A 20219-nucleotide genomic window follows, 5' to 3' on the forward strand; every position below is an offset into this window, starting at 1 on the left:
ACATACCAAAGGGCCACCTCGCACAACACCGAAGATTGCTTCTCCCAATAAGGGAGAATGGAGCATGCAGAGCGGACAAGGTAGCGCTATCCCCTGGCCTAGAGACTGGAGCAAGAAAGAAGATGAAGGTTGAGGGAAAGGAGCATGGACTAAGTCAACCAGCACAAGAGGGAAGACAGCCCTCGGAGATGACCACTAGCACGGGGGCCGCAACAAGATCATCCTCATTCACCACCACAAGGAGGACCTCCACTCAAAGAAATTCAAACCATAGCGGGGGGAATTCGCGGGTGGGGGTGTTTCCTCCTCAAGCAAAAAAGCGCACATCAGGCGAGCTCAATACCATGAGGTGTACTCGATCGAGTACTATCCCACCAACCCTCGAAGGGGTGAGCCTATCCCAGTCATCTCCTTAACGAAGGCCGACGATGAGGTGTCCTGTACCCCCACGATGACGCACTAGTGGTGACTATGTTGGTTGCCAACTTCACCACTCGCAGAATCCTCATTGACAACGGGCGTTCTGTAGATATCATGTTCTGGGTGGCCTTCACCAAAATGGGAATAGATGATGTTCGGCTACATTCGACCCCCATGCCATTGAAAGGCTTCTTCGGGAGTATGGTTCAGCCGGTGGGAACCATCACGCTATCAGTCCTCACCGGCAGCGCCCCCTACACGGTCTCGGTCATGGTCGACTTCCTGGTGGTGAGGACCCCTTCGTCGTACAATGCCATCATTGGAAGTCTCACCCTCAACAGCTTACGGGCCGTCACGTCAACCTACCACCTCAAGATGAAGTTTCCAACTCTCTGCAGAATAAGAGAATGTTATGTCCAAGAGTTGAAGCAAAAGGATGGTGGGCTTACCCCGGACATCACCTCAGGGAAAGAATAGGTCATGCGCTGCTTGGAGAGCCCTGGCAGGCCTTCGTCTGTGACTCGCCCTACCGGGCTCGAGGGGGAGTGAGAGGGTCATGGCCCTAGAGGCAAAGGCAGAAGAACGAATGAAGGCTCCTTGGCCGAAAGCTCTCTTCCCTTTTATTTTGTAGTATATCATTTTAGTATTGTAAATTCCTACTATTTAATGAAAAGCGTGATTTTCTAGGATAGTACAAGACGCCTACTTTGAAATTTTGTATTATCAACAAAATGCCTACAAGACAATCTACGATTAATGAAATCTGCAACAACAAAATCATCAACGGATTAATATTCACCTTCCCTACGATATCAGCAGGAGGGAGTGGGTCCAATCTCAAACTGCCCGAACAACATACCTCCCGTTGGGTCAAAGGGAAGGGTTAGGCCAAAGGCCGCCTCTATCCCTCCAGCAATGGAGAGCGGGTCCTACCCCCCCTTCGCTCCCCCAGGGTAGCTCGAATAACTTATCCCGACCCTCATCACAGTGAAGAGTGGACTAGCCACATCGATGTCCGAATAAATTACCTCCCCTACGGGATAAGAAAGGGAAAGGTAGGCCAAAGGGTTGCCTTATCCAGAGTGTAGGTCAGCCCTCGGCTACCTGAAGACGAAGGCTTACATTCCTTGCGAGCGTCAACAAGTGGGTATGGGTCCAGTCTCAAACTGCCCGAACGACACATCTCTCGCGGGACCAAAAGGGAGAAATAGGTCAAAGGTTGTTCTACCCCTCCCACGCCCCCCAGAGGAGAACGGGTCCAGCCTTTAGGAGGTTTGAATACTTACCCCGACCTCCGCTGCGAACAAAAAGTGGGTTCAGCACTAGCCTGACCCAAATCCTACCTTTTCCTGCGATGTCAACGAGTGAGAGCAGGTTCAGTCTCAGAGGCCGTTCAGACCCTCCCGCGGAGGAGAGTGGGTTCAGCTTTTAAGCTACCCGAATACTTACCCCAACTCCTATCACGGTGAAAGAGCAAACCAGCCCCATAGCTTTCAAAAGAAGTTACCTCATTGGGGAATCTAACGGGGAGTTTGACTAGAGGCATCCCGACCTCTCCCTGATGGAGTGCAGGCCTAGTCTTTTAACTACCCTACGTGAACGAAATCGCTAAAGTGGAAAAGTTAGAGTAAGAGGCTACACAGTGTTAACGAGCAGGAGCGGGTTAAGACTCAAACTGCCCGAAGAAATTACCTCCCTAAGGGTAACAGGGATGAGTTGAGCCAGCAGCCATTCAAACCCTTCCATGGAGGAGAGCGGGTCTAGCCTTGAGGTTGCTCGAACACTGAACCTAACTCCCACCTCAATAAAGGATAAACTTGCCCACGGACGTCCGAAGAAATTACCTCTACAAGGGTTAAAGGAGCAGGTTGGCCTAAGGCGTCTTGACCTCTCATCGATGGAGTGCGGGCCAAGTCTATTAACCGCCCAAATACTGTAGCAAAAAGCAAGGACATCAGCAGAAAGGACATCAACAGCATGAATATCAGCGACGTGGCAAAAAACAACAAGCACAGTACGACATAGACCAGGAGGCCCGACTTTGCAAAATTAACTCCTACCCTTAAAAGCAAAATAATGATAGCATCCTTATCTTTCGATTAGGGATCAAAGACAAAATGCCAAAGGAAGAAGATGGGTACAGTTCCAAACTGTCCGGACAACTTACCTCCCCTTGGACCAAGGAGGCAAGCTGAGCCCGCGGCCACCTTGTCTCCCCGCGACGGAGAGCGTGACTAGCCCCACGGCTACCTGAAGAATAGATCTCTGCCATGAACAAGGCAAAAAGTAGCCTAGCCTACTCATCTAACTACACGGGAAGAGCACGGAGATGACCGCATGCCTAAGTAAAGCACGACGACGCAAAGTGGAAGAATAAAAGAATCATGCGAGGTAAACCCAACCAAAAAACAGACAGCAAAAAAAGGAAATCAGCACAAGGAAAATGAGAGAAAACATTGGCCTCGCCAAACAAAGTTGCCAAGGCCTCAGGAGAATGACTACACAACAAAGGCAGATGAAAGTAGAGTGAACAGGAAAGTCATCGGCCAACGAGGTTGACAAGCATAGGCTGGACACTGGCGGGGTGGACCATAAGGTCCTGTGTGGCGAATCCTTGCTACCAGACCCCTTAGGCTAACCACCAAAGAGCGAAGAATGAGACAACAAAGAAAAATGAGCAAAGACATATAGCCGGACGCAGTCAATAAAAGGTAATATCATCGACAACCGTAACAGAAGGCCGCAGAGTTACAAAGAGCAAGTTACAACTTACAACATAAAAGCCATAAAGCAACAAAGTGCAACGATACATAACTAAGGCCAGTTGAGCGCAACATAAATTTGGAAAGCACAGCAAAGCAAAACCTCACCAAGTAAAATCGCTTGAAGGTCCTGAGAGGACGGCTACCCAATGAGGATGAACAAACACAATGCAAACGGAAGAATGGATGGCTAGCGGGGTAGTCAGGAATCCTGCAATTTCCTACGTCGAACCCCCTCAAGCCAGCCACAACCGAAAAAAGGAGAAAAGAGAAGAAAAAGCGTGAAAGGAAAACATAATAGAAACAAGCAACTCGGCACGACAAAATTGTGAAATAATTTCATTTATCAAAGTTATATACAAGTCGCAGGGCGACAACATATAGGTATATACATTCAGCAAAAAGAAAAGAAAGGGAAGAGTAAAATAAAAGAGCCACAACAACACTTAAGAGCTATGGCATGGCAACGCCAGGCCTCGATGTCGAGAGTACCAACCTAAGGAACGTCGGGAGCAGGATCCCTAGACTCTGGAGCAGCAGGTTCGAGCACGGTCAGAATGACAGGACCCAAGAAAGCATCAGGGATCTCTTTCCTTCCCAAGTCACGGCTGAACACAAAAGTCACCTTATCAACAGAAGTACCGGTAAGGTCAAGGCCTCGCAAATATTTCGCAAAAGTCCTCAAACACACTGCGGACTCTCCAAGGGATGGTCCTGCATCGACCTACGGCCCTCGGCACACCTATGGCCCCACACTTGATCACGAACGCTTAGGACCAACTTTAGCTGCCTATCCATGTGGGAGGCGACCTCTTGCACTAGAGACAGGTCGTCCCGAAGGTCTGTAATAAGTTGCTTCAACCGCTGGCCATCCTCTCTCACTTCCCTCGCCTTCCTCTTAAGCCTCTTCCAGCTGTGATCAAGTTTCTTGTTTTTCGTGGGTTCATCCTTCAAGGCAAGTCGTACCCTTTTCGTGGGTCATCGTACGAAGGCCCTAGTTCTCTTGCTCAACGGCCTCCTGGCCGTCCATAATAAAGTCCGCCAGCTGAGAGGTACTGATAAGTGTTATTTTTATCACTCTTTTATTTATGAAAAGTGTCATTTTCTTTTTAATACTATTGATTTTATTTTATTTCTACATATTTTTATTTATCTTCTTGGATTTGAACGAATAAGAAAATTTAGTGTAAAAGGAGAGCATCTTGGTACAATAGAAGAGACTACGGATCTAGACTGATGAGAGGTAGCGAGATTTGAAAAGAGCCAATGAGATTTGGGCGAGGAGCCTTGTCCCGTGGGCAGCAAAGAGATTTCTCTCGCCCAAAGGTGAGAAGACTTACCTCTCGGTAGGCGAGGAAACTCGCGACCAGAAGGCATGAAGATTTGGCGACAAGGCTCTAAGAGGTTAGATTGGGCAACTAGTCTAAATAACCAACTTAATAGACCAACTTAAATGATATTGTGGGCAACAACTAGAAAAGGCGAGAGGAGTCTTTCATCCATGTTGGGAGTCTTTCCACTTGGTAGGCGAAAAGAGGATCGTGTGGTCTTTGTGACCTCAACCCCCGTTCATTTGTGACCACCATGCCCACCAGTTATATTCAGCGCACATGGCATCTACCCAGCGTTCCGCAATCAATCTATTGGCAACCAAATCCTTCCGAACTCAACAATTCAAGCCGCATATCACTTAATCCCATTTTAGATAATGCTGATATTCTTGGGATAATTTCCTTTTATGTTAACATCTATCTTTAGAAACTATTTTCCAAATTTTTAGGCTAGATTGTAGTCGCATTTATTTTGTTTCCAGATTTGAGTCTTGACATCTATTTAATCCCTTCTTGTGGGATGCATATGGAGTATTGGTTCTTAATCTTAGTTTTAGTTTTGAGTTTAAGAGAGAGTCTTTGGTTTTGTGAATCTTAGTTGGAGTTCTGAATCAGAGATTGAGAGTTTTTAGTTTTTATTTTTGAAGTGTTCTTTCAAGTAGGCAGATCTGGGAGAGCAGAGGCGAGAGCTGCATGTTTCATCAACTGACTCCAACGAAGAACACTAGTTTTATTATTTTTCTTTTTAATTTCATTATGAGCTAATTCTATTTTCTAGAGCTTTGATGTAGCCTAGCATTGAACACACAGGTTATATTCCAAGTTATTTTATTTTCAAATATTTCCATGATTGAGTGTTTATTCTTTGTTCTTAATGCTTACAATTTCCTAGCTAACTATTGTTCAATTTTTTGGATTGCAATGAAATCGAGAGGTGATTTGTGATTAAAACTCTAGATTTAAACACCATTAGTTGAGCAAAAGCAGAGATGTTTTACCGCGACTAGTGTGATTTTCAAGAAAACTTCAAAGTACTTAATGAGTCTCCAATTAGTTAAATTCACATAGAGATATGGAGTTATTAGTTGAAGATATTTTTGGTATTATTCGAGAGAAAATATTGAATAGTTAAGGGATTTTTATCATCAACTTGGGATAATTGGAATTCTATAAAAATGAAGAATAAATTGTAAGGGATTTGCTAGGTGAAGTTAAACGCTCTAGATCTACTCTCGTTATTTTTAAAATCTTAATTTTAATGTTCTTTTCTTCACTTTAATTTAGATAAACCATTTTTCAAATTTCAGTTTTTCAAATAGTAATTAATTTAGTCAATTTCAATACTCAATAGCATAATTATTCCCTATGGGTTTGATAACATTTTTCTTTAAAACATTTTACTACTTGTCATGATTATGTGCACTTGCAGATTATTTTTCTATGCAAAACAGGTACCCTGACAATAAGAAGGGCCAACATGCAATGATCAGTAAAGGAAGAGTAGAAAATAGTGAGAAAAATGAAATGGACAAAGAAAGAAATAGCTGAACCTTGTACAAAAAGCTTATGCAGGAGCTACGACTCCCTCCCATTTCCAGCCGAGACAAATGAGGGATAACTTCTACTAAGCCCTCGACCTCGAACGTTTGTGCAGCCACCTCAGTCTGAGCGGTCGGATCTTCGCACGAACCTCTTGGACTGGAGCCGACTACAACATCCAAAAATGAGTCAACCTCAATTGGATAGGCTTAGTTATTGGCCTTCGATTTTGAAACAATGGAGGTCGACGCTCCCTACGTCTGTAGATGACATTTTGTACTCACTCTTTATTTGTACAAAATAATAGTTATAGGTCCTAACCCTTCATTCATGAGAATATCTTTCATTTTGATGACATTTTGTGCTCACTATTTATTTATAACAAAATACTATTTACAAGTCTCAGTTCTTCATTCATGAATACCTTTCATTTTGATACTTAATGAAAGGATGAAAAAAAGTTTTTTGGGTATTTATTTTTATATTTTCAAGTTGAAATTGACTGCAAATTTCTTGGGTAATTATATTCTATTTTGTTTTATTTTAACTCGTTTTGGTAGCGATGAAGGTCAAAAGTTGTCCATTTTCACTCAAAGTTTGTTTGTTTTGCCTGCTGTTTAATCTACAATTCCATTAGTTGCAAAATTTGTGTTTCTGTAGGTTTGTCTAATAGTGCAGGTTTTTCTTGCTGGTCTATATGGGCTTAACATTGTAGCAATGAACTTTGGTTTTTATGTACTTTCTAGAGTCAAGTAAATGTATTCTAGTTTTTTTTATTTATAGATTTTGTAGTCTTTGAACATTATTGTCTATCACTGCTAAAAGTAATCTCGTTGTAGAAGATTTTCATGTATTCTTTTTATTATTATTTTCTTTTCTTCTTCTCTCATCTTCATGCCTTCCTCATCCTACTCATCTCTTCCTAATCCTCCTCCTCTTCTCACCCTCCTGCTCATATCCTCCTCATGCTCCTCCTCTCTTCATCCTACTCCTTATCTCTTCCTCATCCTTCTTATCTCCTAGTCTCTTCATCCTCTTCCAACTCCTCATCCTCCTAGTACTATTTGTATGTTATATTTTTAAAGATTATATTATTTTTGTTTAGACATGATTAGAAATTCTGTACTTATTTCCAATTCTTACTTGTTCCAAATTTTAATTGTCAAACCTTGAGATTTGTAAATAAGGCCTTATGCATCTACAGCCTCAATCCGATAGGCTTAATTGCTAGCCTTCAGCTTTGAAACAATGGAGGCGAACGCTCTCTAGGTCTTTAAATGACATTTTGTACTCACTCTTTATTTGTACAAAATACTATTTATAGGTATCAACCCTTCATTCATTAATTGCTTTCATTTTGATGCTCAGATGAAAAAAAAAAATGGGTCCTTATATTTTTATTTTCTAGTTGAAATAGATAGCAGATATTTTGGGTACTTAAATTTTTATTTTATTTTATTTTAGCTTGATTTGGTGGTGATGAAACTCAAACGTTGTCCTTCATTCACTCAAGGTTTGTTAGTTTTCCTTGTTAATTAATCATACTCTTCCATTAGTTGTAAAATTTGTGGTTCTATGGGTTTATCTAATAATACTGCAGGTTTTCCATGCTATTTGATGTAGTTTTAATAGTGTAGCAGTGAACTTTTAAGGTATTCTTGATGGATGGTTCTTGTTATGTTTATGTACTTCCTAGAGCCTTGTAGACGTATTCTGGTTTTTGTTATTTGTATATTTTGTGTTCTTTGTGAAATTATTTTTGCAATATGTGACGTCTCCAATCTCCGCTTGGGATGGAACGAATATTTGGAGCATCGGGACATGCAACATATGGTTACATACACTCGTTCATAACAGTTAATATGCAATGCATCTTACTATGCAATTAGCAGTATGTAATAATCGCAGCAGAAATAAGGGTGACAAAAATATTTAATGTCAAAATGAACTAAATATCCCGATGATTAATAAACCATAGATAGGTATTTCCTCACTTAAGAGGTCCACATAAGTTCAACGTAAAGTGAAAGATAGAATCTCCATAATACATAAACCTACATAATCAGACGAACTCTCTCATCTGTTGTATAGTATATAGAGTCAATGCTATAAATGCTAATATCAAGTCCAACCTCTTCTCCAGATCGGGCTCATCCTCAACCTTCTGAAGCCAGCAGGTCATCCTGCTCGTCGTAAGCTGGTCCTGGCACAACTTCTTTCATTCCCTCCGAAATGGTAGTGGGTCTATATGAGTGAGATTTACTTGAAATCTTAGTAAGTTATACAACCAATTTGCACAGAGATAAGATATGCATGATTAATGATAAACATGAGATGCATGTCAGAAAAGAATCTGTATTTGTCTCCCATCCAGATTCCTCAATATTTTTCCAAAAAAACTTTGATGCACATTTTCTTACAAAGAACATTTTTCACTTCTCTTTTAAAAAACATAACTTTTCATCGTAATTAAAGTCATCATTAATAATAACGTAACTTATGATAACATCACAACTCCCCTATAAGTACTAAGAGTACCTGCCGATGCAACTCATGATGACCGTAGTACAATTCATGCTGAAATTACGTTGTCTGCAGACTCGTTACCCAATGCATTGTTACCATATCATAACTTATCATCATAACGTATGCACTTACCAATATTAGGTGCCATAAATGACTTCACTCTGGCATTCTTTTAAAAATAATCCATTCGAAACTCGTTGCCAATTCTTTGTCAACCTAGGGGTTACCACTCCATTATTATGCAGTCCATAGTGGACAAAGGAGTTCTACTAGGATAATTATTCATCCTAGCCCTTGGGGTCGTGACAAAATTTATTTTTATCTATAATTGAAAAATATATTTCATGACATGTGCATATACAGTAAACTTCATGTGAAAATGATATTTATATATGCAATATGCTAAAATGGTAAAAATTTTACATGTCATGTAAGCAAGTAATCAAATATTCAACGATATATTATATGGTGTTTTATGCTCAAAATTACATTTATAATATGAATGTGGCGCTTATACAAGAATCATAAAACTGGTGCGACTGTAATGAAAGTTATTCTAAGTTAGGAATTGCATATCTAAGGAAGATCTTTATAATCAAAAGGATTCAAACCACTGTTTTCAATCTTGTACCGTATCAATCGGTACGGCCGATATTTGCTGTACCGGCCGCTAGGCCGGTAGAGGTACCGTATACGTTTCGTACCGGTCCAAATACCGGTCGTACCGGCCTAAATTTCGGCCTATATTTCGGCCTTTAATTTTATTTTATTTTTTTATTTTTTCAAACTACAAGCTTATTTTTTGACCCTCAATTCAGACTAGGCTATTTAGAATTTATATATATGTATTTATATATAATATATTCATATATATACTATTATTTTGGAATATAATTTATATATATTTATATATATAATTTATTCATATATCAACTATTCCGAAATGGTACCGGTACCGAAATATTTCATTCCAGTGCTTTGACCGGTACGGCGTCCGGTACGGTATTCAAAACATTAGTTCAAACAATATTAACGAAATTGCCCCTACAATTTCACAAAATTGCCACTAAGGTTCTAAATTTTTACTATTTGTAATTTGCCCCCAAAATTCATCAAATTTCACAAACCTCATGTTTTTCATGTTCTAAATCCATATATGACTTTAAAATTGTAAAAATCAATCAACTACTATGCCAAATTCATCCAACCTATGGCACGCAATATGTGGGCCTTTTTGTGATTTCAAATCTATAGCTTCTATGTATGCATGTGTTGTGACGCCACCAAATTCCGCTTGGGATCGGACGGACATTTGAAGCGTCGAGACATGCAACACAAGGTTACCTGCCCCCGTTCATGACATATAAGATGCAATATTCCTAACATGCGTCTAGCATTATGCAATATTCGCAGTGGATAATTTTGTTCTTCAGCAATACTATTCACCAAACTGAAATATCCCAAATACTTAAAACATACTTCATACATAATGACATACTAAACAACTGAGATTACAACACTAGTCCAAAATGGTTGTGATCAAAAAAGTGTTGGAGATTGAACTCCACAAATACAAGTAGTAATCTGAGGTAACTACTGTACCACCATCTACGTGACACCATTGTTTAGTAGATCATTTCCAGTTGGTCGATTCTCGATTCTCCTTCAAATCCTGTAACAAAATCTACCATTCGGGGGGAATGGTAGTTGGGACTACCATAGTGAGATTTGATTACAAATCTCAGCAAGTTAACAGGAAACTTTCACAGAGGTTAATGATGCATGCATAGCAGTAAAAGCATGAATGCATAATCAAATCATGAGTAATCATAGCATAACTTGACATACAACATAACATAACTGGCATAACTTAAATTGAAACTGAAGCTTAGTATGAACGTGACTTGAAACATAACATGGACTTGAAACATAGCATGAACGTGAACTTGAAACATAACATGGACTTGAAACATAACATGAACGTGAACATGCATAATTTGAACATGAACTTGAGCGTGACATAACATAAATGTGAACTTGGAACATAACGTAAACGTGAACATAACATAACATGAACTTGGAACATATTCTTGTCTCATGGGATTACCATGATTGCGTGAACGTAGACTTGAACATAACATAACATGAAACATGACTTGAACTTGAAATCTTATTCAATAGACTTAATCATTAAAGTGACCATATGGGTGCTACACAGGTCCCCTTGAGCCGTGTGTCCCTGCCGATTACCGCATCACATCACAGGTTTCTATACCAGCTGTGAGTGCGTTAATACGTACTCCACAGTTGTTGTGGCCCCACGTATTCTACGTGTCACAATTGCTGTGTCTCACGTAGTGTATGCTCCACAGTTGTTGTGGCCCCATGACTTATCTGTTTGTGCCACACTTGCTGTGGACACACGTAACATAATGTGTGGCACCATCGGCGTTAGTGCCTGGCGCGCTCCGGTGACCAGCTAATTAGGCCCCATTCGCAACCTGTTGACTGTACTTCGTCAACCCAGGGAATTTCACACCTATTTAGACACTCCAGCGTGAACAAAGGAGTTCCACTAGGATATTACCCATCCTAGCGCTTAGGGTCGTGATTGACATAAATGACTTAACTGGCAGACATGACATTTCGTAACGTGACGTAACATGAACGTGACATAAAAGACAGAAATCTTGACGTAACATAACGTGACATGAACGTACGACGACAGACATGACATACTTCGAGACATAAATGTAACAGAGAATATTTCATAACATGTCATACATGTAACATGCAACATTTCGTAACATGGCATACCATATAACAGACAACATTTCTTAACATGGCGTAACATGTGACAATGAATATTACATGACAAGAAATACATGTAACAGATGGCATACTTAACTTAACATAACATACTTGCAATGTATAGCATGTATAGCAATACGTGACAGAATATCTTGTGTAACAGATGAATAATTCATGACAGAATAAATTCTGTGTAACAGATAAATATGTAATGACTTGGCATGACACATATGATAACATGCATACATACACTTTAGTTCCCTTACTTACCACTCATACACATTAAACTGATAGTAAGTTAAAAGCTAACTTACCTCGATCTTCGCGTTTCGAGACAAAACTCAAGTGCGATCACGAGAAACTGAAAGTAGTGATTTCTAAAAATTAGAACTTAAACACTAACAATTAGGAATAAGAAAAAATATCAACTTAGAGTAAAATTACTATTTTACCCTCTACATGTGGGAAAATGACCATTTTACCCCTAACTTAAGGATTTTGCATCCTAACTCAAAAAATCACCAAAATTTACATACCTTATGTAAATTTTGTCCTAAGCTCAAATATCAATTTATAAAAATTTAAAACTAAATACAACCATTAAAACTCTATAGGACCGAAACTTACAAGGCTATTTCCTTTGATTTTGTTGTAATTCTTTCAAATCTCAAAACTCATGATTAAACCAAAATTTTTCTTCTACTATACTCATAACATATTCCTAAGAATAATCATGTTTTGAATCATGAACAAAAGTCATCAAAATCACTAAAACCATACTTGAACTTTTTGGTTTCTCTTCTAAGTTCAAAACAGAATTTTGTTTCTAACTTGTTTTGATCAACCTCTTGATCCATGACTTATAAAGATGTGATCTTCAAACCAAAACTTCACATGGTTTACAAAGGTGTCCTAAAACAGATCCAAGCTTCAAACTCAAGATCACATGGTTAAACATCACCCAAAACATAAATTTAGCCAAGAACATCATCACTTTGGCCTAACCAAATATTTCAATGTATAAAATTTCATATCTTCGAAACTAACATCAAATATCTTCAAAATAACATTCTAACATGTATATAAGATGCTTAGGATCTTCCAATAAAAATATCAAAGCCATTGGAATAAGATTAAACCATAAAAGATTTAAACTTTCTCAAAACAGAAACTGTTTTTCCTCTTCCAGTTTCTAAGTTTCTAGATCTAAGAAAATATTTCACCAAAACTTTTAATCATGCAACAAATCCTCAACCAATAATCATATACACATGTTAACAGTACTCCATAAAAATTTCGGACCAAGATCTATTCATTAGCTTGGTCAAAAACTCCAAAATATAACACACTCTCCAGTTTCGCCCAGAATGACCTTTCTGGGGTCTAAACAACTTTTGACTGATCAAATGATCTCCAAATGGAAAGAATAAGGTATACACGTAAACTAGACTCCAAAATAAATAACTTTCATGAAGGAAAATTTGCGAGAAAACACTTACAAAAGCTTCGAAACAGGCGTTCAAAAGAGGTACGAAAAACTGTCCGAGAGTGTCTTTTGTGTTTTATGAAGGAAAAGTGTAAAGGAGAGCTGCTTTTCGTGGGAAGTGGACTGAAGAGCTTCTTACACAAGTTATGGGAAGTGATATGACTGAAGGAAAGGTTGAATGTTGGCCTTTTCTTCTCATAAAAATCAGACCAAGATCTTTTCTCAAGGTGGAGTGTGAGAGTGAAAGAGTGAGGTGGTCCTTTAGCTTTGTCTTTCAAGAACCTTCTAGGCCCTTCTTGTAAAGATCTAGCCAGCCAAGTGGGGGTACAAAACTTAGCCATGAAGCAATCCTATGGTGACCAAATTCGTGGGCCTTAATGGGCCTAAACCGAATGGGCCTAAATTTTGGGGTTTAAAGAGGGTTTGGGTTGCTATCAAGCCCAAATCCAATATCACTTGGCCCAATCAATTTTTCAAGGTTAACAAGGTTGGATAATGATGTTCTAACACATATTTGAAGGATTAATAGCATGTGGAAGTGATTTAATCAAATGATTAAACACAATGCTAGAAATCGGATTAGAAAATGTTTAGAGGCCAACTTTAGGGTTTTGGGGAAACCGTTTAGGGTTCCGATTTCAACCATGCTTTTGGACTTTCGATTGGATTCCCACCATTTAGGATTTTACTATGATTGAAAACCTCTTTGGTCTGGCACAATTTGGTTGAGCAGATGAAACAAAGTTTTGCTTAAGTAGCATGATTTCACAGCTTGATTCCTTCAAATCCATCAAACGTTCCTCATGGTGCCAAGTGTCTAATATTATTCACTAAGTGTGGCTAAGATCTTACCAAGTGTCCAAATAAAACTTCTCTAATCTAATTTGGACATTCCACACTATGATTTTAAAATACTGCAATTGGTGCGCTTATCGAGGTTACTATTCACTCCGAAAAAGTGAATCATAAACTTAACACTAAAAATTCCTAAATATTCATATTAACCTACAGTGAAAATATTATACCGAAATTCAACCTCGAAGTGCCCCTAAAAATAATTTGACAATTTCCAACAGACGTTTGGTCTAGAATTATGAAAATAAGCTATTGCGCCATAAAATCCTAAATAATCCACTGAATCTAATGGCGTAGACCATAATGCATTCTGACACTTCTAACCACCTCAAATAAATAAAATTCATATTTCTAGCACCATAGTGAGTGATAACACTAACTATGTTGATAGACTAAAACCTATGCGATTGGTTGATTCGTAAAAACTTATGGGATTTTTACGAGATTCCTAAAATCAATAGAAATTCCACCAATGAATTTCTAGCGGGCTGTTACATGTGTGATCAAATTTCATCAAATATAAATCCATAAATCTTATCTTGGAACATGTTTGCAGCTTAGGTTAATGTCACATAAATTCATCCAAACACTTAGGCATTGAATAATACCAAATCATCCAAGAACCGTGTGTATGCATGGTGTTTCTAGCTTCTCTTTGTCAATGCAAGTTTTAAAACCTAAATGAATCATGCATTACAATCCCTAACATGATGAAAACTGGTTTCTAAAGGTTTATAAGGCTATCATTGAGGAAATAGATCATGATATGTCAAGGTTAGTAATATACAAGTAGAAACTGAATGTTTAGATGATCAACACAAGATATTGGCTTATAAACCTATCATGACATGTTGTTTTCCTCAAATTTAAACTTTCAGTCAATTATCCAAGATGTTAACTACACTTAAGGTAACGTCTCAAAACATGTCATGACTAAGATTTCATACCAAAACAATATATACAAGCAAAACTCTAAATCTGGCCGAAATGCAACACTATGAGAAAATCATTTTTATAACTCAATCAATTCCTCATTCTCATATCATAAATCAAAGCCTAACATTTTAATCTAACACCCAACAAGAGTTAAGGCAAGATTACTTACAAAAATCATGACCCTTCAACTCCCAAAACTCAACTCACTACAAGAACCTCACTCAAGCTACTTGGTTTCAACCCTTTCTCACACTTTGAATGTTTTGCTCTCAATGGTTTCTCTCGCATGGATGCTTCCCTCCAAGAGGTTCCACCTCTTAGGGAGGCTACCATGTGATCCATAGGTTCCTCCTTCCCCTGAAGTCGTCCCTCGAGAGACTCTGCCTCTCTTAGGATCTTCCCGTTCTCGTGAGTTGCCTCCTGCCTCGTTCAACTTTGGGGTAGGTGAAGCCTTGGGACCCCTGGTCTCAAGGATTACCAAGGAGATTGGCATGTTCCTCACAATGGTACTTATTTTGGTGTTGCTCTTGTGGATTCGATTTCCAACTTTATTTACAAGGACTAACAGTGTTCGTTTTTGCGCAGTGTATATCCTCACTTGCGGGGTAGATCGCCCAGCGCCAGTCTGCCTTGGAGGAGGGTGGAAGCCTCCCGGGCTTTTATTGAAATGGCACTCTGGTCTATTACTCAGGTTGTTGAGGAGTGGCAATGATGGGAACCTGCCTATGCCCACCTTGGCAAGCACTTCTGTGAGTAGGATGCGAAGATTGTCGTGGTGAAGGCTACGGTGAAAGAGTTGAGGGCTATGCTGGCCTCTAAGTTGGACTAAGGTTGAAGGCTACGGTGAAAGAGTTGAGGGCTATGCTGGCCTCTAAGTTGGACTAAGGTTAAGTTGGACTAGGCTTTGGAGTCTAAGTGGAACACTACCCAAGCCTTTTCCCTATTGGAGGAGGAGCTAGCAACTAAGCGCATGTCCTCTAAAGGATTGTAGGTTCAATTGGATAGGGTGGTGCAACCCGCTCAGGCTAAGAAAGCTTGGGTGAAGTACATGATGCTCCAAGATGAGCTTGATGTGGTTGAGAGTGAACTAAAAATGGGCACGATGAAGTATAAGACACTCCAAGTTGAACTTCCCAAGGCCAACATCAATTCCCTGAAGTTGGTTGACTCTGCCTAACTGTCATGAAGGAAAATCGACAAAGCCCCTCATCGTGCCGACGAGTTTGCCAAGAAATCACAGGCTATGAGAGATAAGGTGACTTGTCTTACTCCTTGGCTATCTAATGTCCTAGAAGTTCAAAATTGGGCATGGGGGATTGGTTACAACCTTTGGCTCCAGACTCTATGGAGGTTTTTGGTGTACAACCCTACAGCGAACCTATGGGCATGGACCTACATGGAATTCTCCCAAAGGTGACTGCCCTTCCATCTTGGACTCTCTAGGTGCCGACGTCATGCCCAATGCTTTCTTCAGCTAACTGCCTCCTGCTACACCTAGTGGCGACCCGGAGACCTAAACTTTTGAGTTTCTATTGTTCTTTTAACTTAGCCCCATTCTTTCTTTTTATTTGTATCAGACTACTTATAATGGGATTTGTTACCACGTAGCGCGAGTGTTGGACTCAAGCACTTTGCTCACCACTGTGTCAACTGGGAGGATTAGGATAACTTTAGGTGTTACTTCGCAGCGCGAGTGATAGACTCGAGCTCTTGCTCACCACCAATGTGACTAGGAGGATCGAGATAACTTTTGGTGTTACCCTGCAACACAAGTGTTGGATTCAAGAGCTTTGCTTGCCACTAAGGCAACAAGGAGGATCATGGTAACTTTAGGTGTTACCCCACAATGCGAGCATTAGACTCGAGCACATTGCTTGCCACTAGGGCAACCAGGAGGATTAGAGTAACTTTAGGTGTTACTCCACAGCACGAGTGTTAGACTCGAGTGCTTGCACCCCACTCATGCAACTGAGATTGGGGCAATCTTAGGCGTTATCTCACAACACAAGTGCATGTATTACTCAAGTGATTGCTCATCACTAGAGCAGCTAGGAGAATCAAGGTAACCTTAGGCGTTACCTGTCATTGTGAGTTAGACTCGAGCTCTTGCTTATTACTCTAGTAGGTCCAAAAGTCATCATCCATCGAAAACTCTGTGACTCATCTAAGAAAATACTTAATTAAATGTCCTGCATTCCATAGGAATGGTAGCCTTTTCCAGTTCATGTTCTCTAGGTGGTACGTCCCTAGTCAACTACACACCTCAACTATGTACAATCCTTCCTAACTTGATCCGAGCTTTCCCTTTTTAGGTCTTTTAGTGGTTGTGCTAACCTTTCTCAGTACAAGGTCATTAACTTTGAATGCTCTATGTTTGACTCTTGTTGAAGTACTCTACAGTCCTCTTTTAGTACATGGAAACACTTGTTGTTTGTTTAATGTTGTACCCAATGGCTAGGGATGCCAAACTCCACCGCTATCATGGTCTCACTTCTAAAAGTTATAGAAAAAGGTTTCTCACCTTTTAGAGTCTGGATGGTAGTCCTGTATGCCATAATATCCCGAGAAGCTCCTTGACCTAGGCTCCCTTGTGATCTTCTTGATGATGCAGAATATAATTTTATTGGTCGCCTCCACTTGCCCATTCACCTACGAGCAGTCAAGAGATAAGTACCTCACCTTAATTCCCAACTTTGAACACCACTCTATTTATGGGTCACAGTTAAACTGCTGATTTTTGTTCGAGACAAGGGAATTGTGGTATGCCGAAGCAACACACGACTATGTGGTTTGTCATGATCGTTGCCAAGACCTCTGCTTTTGCCTACTTCGTGAAATAATCAATGACAATGACAACTAACTTAACTTCTACTTTCCATGGTGGCATGGGCCCCACAATGTCTACTCCTTGTTGCGTGAAATGCCATGGCAAGGACACGATGGTTAGCTCCTTCGACGAGCTGTGGGGTACACTTGCGTATACCTGACACTTCTTGCATTTGCTCACTAGCTCTTCTGCATCTTTCAACGGGTGAGCCAATAGTACTTTGATCTCATGGCTTTTAAAGCTAGGGACCATGGCCTTTAATTTCATGGACCTACTTCTGGAATGGTTCTTGCATATCCCTTTATGTTAGTTATGGCTATGTTAAAATCCTTTATAATTTTCTTCCTCAAATTGAGTTTCTCATATCCTTAGACATCATTAGAATTCATGAATTGGGGGGATAGGGTTGTTGTTTTTCTTCAGTGTAAACTACACCAAAAAATTGTAGATTTGAATATTTTTAAGGCATATGTTTATTTAATATCTATTACCACATGTTTTAAATCGCTTTGAATCACATGCTATTATGATCCTGCTAATACTTGAATTCACCTTAGATCTAGTATTTTCATGTATTAAGATTAGATGTTAAGTAATCCAATGCATGATAAGAATCACATGCTATCATGACCGTCGAGATAAGACTAGTACACTTTCTTTTCTTTTCTTTTTTAAATCAAAGATCAATTATATTCCTCAAGCAAACTGTTTATAGAGATTCCTTACAAACAACATGCTCAATACAACTTGGAATACATTCAAGAGAATATGAATCTTCTACACAATTAAGGGCATCCTTGGCTAGCAAGTGAGTAGCCATATTAGCATCCCTCCTTATGTGTCCAATTCTCCAACCAGGAAAAGACTTCAGAATAGCTTTAGCATCTTCAAGAATTAGACCACCTTGGCTCTAGTCCCTGGCTGACTTCTACATTTGTTGAGCCACCTACAGCGAGTCCCCTTCAAGGACGAAGTTTATAACTCCAAAGTCCTTGCAGAAAAGAATTGCCATCAACATAGCATAGGCTTCAGCAGTAAATGGTGAAACTCTTAAGCTTCTTCTTGACCTAACTATTCACAATACCATACCTTAGCAGTCTCTGAGAATGGCTCCCATGCCTAACACTCCCAATGGCTCATTTAAAGCAGCATCCCAGTTAAGTTTATATTTCCCTTCATGAGGTTTTTTCCATGTAAGCTTATCTTCAAGACAGGTTGCAACAACAAGAGCACTAACTTGGACCTTAGTAGCTTTGAACAGCCTTGTATCCTCATTGGCCTTATGGAGTATAGAGTTGGGATGTCTTAGTTCATTGCCATGCACTACTTCATTTCTTCTATTCCATATGAGCCTTGCTATTGATCCTGCCAACTCTAGTTCAACTTTTGGTAGTTTTTCAGTTAATTGGTCCCATATGTCTCGGAATAGATCATGTTGCATGGACATCTTTATAATCTTGATACTTGCATGGCCCCATACATCTTGAGCAGCATTGCATCCCTAACACATGGCATGTTGATTCCCTTTCAAGGTGACATATTGGGCATAAGTTGCTCTCTCAATTTTCTCTGCTGCAGGTTTGAAAAGGTAGGGATAGCCTCATTACAAGCCCTCCAAAGGAACATTCTAACTGCATTGGGAACCTACAGTTTCCACAAGGATTTCCAGGTGCTGCTTTGTGCATGGACTTTCAAGGGCCCTGCTTCTTGCCTTGCCAGAATCTCCCTATGTAGGTAATAAGCACTTTTGATTGAACAAAAATCCATTTTTGGTCCATTCCCATGTTAATATGTCTTCTCTGTTGCCCAAGCTAATAGGGATGGTTTTCATGAGCTCCACCTCCTGCTGGGAAAATAGGTTGTAGAGTAAAGTTTCATTCCAGCTCTTTTGGCCTGGATTCATGAGGTCTGCCACCCATTCCACATCAGTAACATTAGTGTTCCTGTTAGCTGGTGTCAGTAAGTATGGCTTAGGTAACCATCTAGCCTCCCATAACTTAACTTTGTGTCCATTTCCTATTCTCCATATGAGGCCCTCTTTAAGCAATTCCAGTCCTGCCAACACACTTCTCCAGACCAGGGATGGTCTACTCCCCACTATGGCCTCTAAAAAGTTCTTAGAAGGGAAATATTTATGTTTAAGAACTTGGGCAAAGAGGGAGTTTGGATTATTGAGAATGTTCCACCTTTGCTTAGCCAAGAGAGCAAGATTGAAGCTGCTAAAATTTCGAAAACCCAACCCACCCTGGTCTTTCCCTCTATTAAGATAACTCCACTTAACCCACTGAATTTTAGAGTGACCCTCATTGGAGCCCCACCAAAACTTCCTCAAGAGTTGGTCTAGCCTCTTTGTGATGGATTAAGGGAGGAGGAAGATGCCCATGGTATAAGTAAGGATGGCTTGCAAAATTGACTTGAGTAAAGCCTCTTTGCCTGCTAAGACAAGTACACTTGGCAACACCCAACGGTCAAGGGGGCGGACAATACACTTGGAAAAATCCAATCACCATGTAAGGTTTATACGCTTACCATGTTTATAGATACTTGGTATAGATACATGCTAAGTATCACATGCTAAGTAAGATATAGATACTTGGTAATACTTGCATACATGTTTATATCACATGAAGTCATAAAATTGAGGAATGCATAAAAGGTTTAAAACTCTATAGATGTTATTTGTGGGGGAAGGCGACTTTGCTAGGAAAAAAAAAAAAAGCCAATGG

Source organism: Juglans regia, chromosome 5 (assembly GCF_001411555.2).
Source record: "Juglans regia cultivar Chandler chromosome 5, Walnut 2.0, whole genome shotgun sequence".
NCBI classification, from domain to species: domain Eukaryota; kingdom Viridiplantae; phylum Streptophyta; class Magnoliopsida; order Fagales; family Juglandaceae; genus Juglans; species Juglans regia.